We start from the raw sequence: 3,298 nt of genomic DNA, 5'->3' as shown, positions 1-3,298 counted from the left end.
TACTCTAGTATATCTGGTAGAAGGTCTTTTTTTTAAGAGATAGTTTCTATTGATTTTTTTTTTTTTGTCTTTAATAAGCCACACTTTCCTGATTCTTTGTATGCCTTGTGGTTTTGTTGTTGCTGTTGAACACTAAACATTTGAACTAGTAGTGTGGTAACTCTGGAAATCAGAGTCTCTTTCTTCACCAGGCTTTGCTGTTCTTGCTCTTATTTTTTCAATTGTGGCCAGGTTGTTAATAATAGCTCACATTTAATAGCTCTATTTATGTAGAACACTTTAAAAATGCATTTAATTTACTTATGAGATAGATATTGTTATTACTCCTATTTTCAGATGAAGAAATTGAGACTCAGGAAGTAATTTTCTCCATCACAGATAGAGAGGGTAGACCAAGGTTTCAAACTCAGGCAGAGGCAGACTTTGTGCTTTTAATGATGTGGTCCTCCAGCTTTCTATGAAATACCTATTTGTAAAACATTGAACACAAAGTCTGACACATAGACAACACTCAGTAATTAGCTGTTGTTGCTGTTGCTTTTGTTGTTGCTATTATTATTATTATTATTATTATTATTATTATTATTATTATTATTGGATCTGATCTCCAGACAACTCAGCCTTCATATCCTGATGGCGGCTTGGCTATCAGCAATGCCTCAGATTCTATCTTGTCATCATTTATCATCACTCAGTATTTTGAAACAGATATTTTCCTTCATGCCTGTCACATTAAATTCAACTCCACTTCTTCCTCAACATTCTTGAACTCTCCCAATGATCTCAGATGAAAACAAGGTGAAAAGCTGATAATTCATCAGAAAACCCTTTTCCAAGGGAATCTGTCTAGTTTAAAAGTCACCTAGAATTACTTTTTTTTTTCTGAAGTGAGAAGTGGGGAGGCAGAGAGTCAGAATCCCACATGCGCCCAACCGGGATCCACCCGGCATGCCCTCTAAGGGGTAATGCTCTGCTCATCTGGAGCATTGTTCTGTTGCAACCAGAGCCATTCTAGCACCTGAGGCAGAGGCCATGGAGCCATCCTCAGCCCCTGGGCCAACTTTGCTCCAATGAAGCCTTGGCTGCAGGAGGAGAAGAGAGAGACAGAGAGAAAGGAGAGGGGGAAGGATAGAGAAGCAGAACAGTGCCTCCCCTGTGTGTCCTGGTTGGGAATTGAACCCAGGACTTCCACATGCCAGGTTGATGCTCTACCACTGAGAAAACCAGCCAGGGCCAGGATTACTTTTAATGGTCAGGTTTCTCATAACACCATAGTTCAGCCACTTTGGGGGTAAAGAATTAAAGATTACAAAAAATGAACACTTTGTTCTGGAGCTCAAGACATTGCTTTACTTTGAGAGTGTTCCTCTAGCTCACACCAGGTGCTACACAGCTCAGTTTTATGTCCTGCATTTTCTTCCCACTTTCATGAGGGTGTCTATCCATTTTTTTTACTCTAGGAATTGCTATTAGTAGCTCTACTATGGCTGATTATACCTCTGCCTGCAGATCCAAAATACACAAAATGTTTGTGCCTTGAGTCTTGGGTCAAAATGCGAGCAGGCTGCCATTACAGATCAAGCTGGTGGCTGGAAGGTGTTTAAAATGGTATTACAACGCTTCAGGGTTCAAAAACTGGGGTTAATGCAACTCAATAAAATACACGTGGGCGACGATGTAAAGGAAGCCATAAGAAAACTTCCTGATAACGTTTATAACGATAGGGTGTTTCACATAAAAAGGCACTGGACCTGACCGTGAGGCAGAAGATCTTGCCTAAGGACCTTTGGACAAAATATGAAGAAGATAAATTCTACCTTGAACCATATCTGAAAGAGGTTATTTGGGAAAGAAAAGTAAGAGAAGAATGGGCAAAAAAATATATCATGTAATCGAAAGCTGTGGATGCATGCACCTGTCCTTGGTATTTTAATGATGTTAGTTAAACCTGAATTGCACAATTTAGAACCATCTGGGCTTCAAACATATTACTTTAAATAGATGTTAACTGTAACTTTAAAAAAATGTACCTTAAATGTTTATCTGCTAAGAAGAAACCATCTCCCATATAACCCAAGTAAATCTTGTCATGCCAAACACCTAAAAACAGAAGGAATACCCAAGCTTGAAGATGACATGGTGTTTTGCTTTGGAGAAGAAGAGGTTGGGATTGTTTCTGTAAGATTCAGACCTCCACTTTAAGTTTTTGTGTTTTTTTTTAACAAATGGAAATCCAAGACAGTTCGTCATGTCCTAGCAGAGCAGGTGTGCACAGGTGCTTGTTAGTGATCTGGCTGCATTCATGTTGCTGGGGCACAGTGGGAAATGCTGGAGACTTTCTTGGGTCCGGAGAGGGGCATATGGACCTTGACAGAACAAAGAAACATGCTCTGTCCTGTATTCTACGTGGGGCACCACCACCCGCCAGTCAGATGGCCGGAAACTGGAATATTTGTTGAATGAATCCCAGGTTCTTCTGTTCACACCACATGTATTGATTCATGGTGGTTTGTAAATTCTACCATCTGATGCTGCTCCAGCACCACCCTCTCTTATATCTGTGCCCCACTACTATAAATCTGGCTTTTTTCTCTCTAAGATAAGGGCAGTAAACATTCCTGAGCATTGTCTATATATCAAGCATTATTCTGGATGCAGAACATTCCAAGAGAAACAAGACATGGTTGTATGTCTTCAAAGATTTATTCTAGAGGGGAAAATAATAATTACTCAAAAACATTACCCAAGTACTTAATATATGCTGGGCACTGTGTTAGATGCGGGGGTGGGGCAGAATAGGGGACAAATAGCATTTTTGTTGTTGTTGTAAATAACAATAAACCTTCCTCCCCAAAGCAACCAAACAAACCCACAATACCCAACTTCAACTAACTAATCTCAGAGATTCCAGGGAAAAGCCCTTCTAGCAAACCACAGGAAGGGTAGGGAGCATCAGAGCCCCAAGAATTTAAGTATCCCCAAGATTATTTTTGGCTTCCATTCTCTACCTGATGGCTTCATTTCCTCCACATGGTAGCCAAATTTTCTTTTTTTTTTTTTTTTTTTTTTTGTATTTTTCTGAAGCTGGAAACGGGGAGAGACAGTCAGACAGACTCCCGCATGCGCCCGACCGGGATCCACCCGGCACGCCCACCAGGGGTGACGCTCTTGCCCACCAGGGGGTGATGCTCTGCCCCTCTGGGGCGTCGCTCTGCCGCAACCAGAGCCACTCTAGCGCCTGGGGCAGAGGCCAAGGAGCCATCCCCAGCGCCCGGGCCATCTTTGCTCCAATGGAGCC

General features: G+C 41.6%; 1 pseudogene; it reads left to right on the top strand.

The window, feature by feature from the left end:
* The first annotated feature begins 1,644 nt into the window (after nt 1–1,644).
* On the top strand, nt 1,645–1,892 carry LOC136388192 (cytochrome b-c1 complex subunit 7 pseudogene; annotated as a pseudogene).
* Nucleotides 1,893–3,298: the final 1,406 nt, after the last annotated feature.

This window comes from Saccopteryx leptura, chromosome 1 (assembly GCF_036850995.1).
Source record: "Saccopteryx leptura isolate mSacLep1 chromosome 1, mSacLep1_pri_phased_curated, whole genome shotgun sequence".
NCBI lineage: Eukaryota > Metazoa > Chordata > Mammalia > Chiroptera > Emballonuridae > Saccopteryx > Saccopteryx leptura.
The sequence above is the reverse complement of the archived record's forward strand: the minus strand, read 5'-3'. Positions and strand labels throughout refer to the sequence as shown.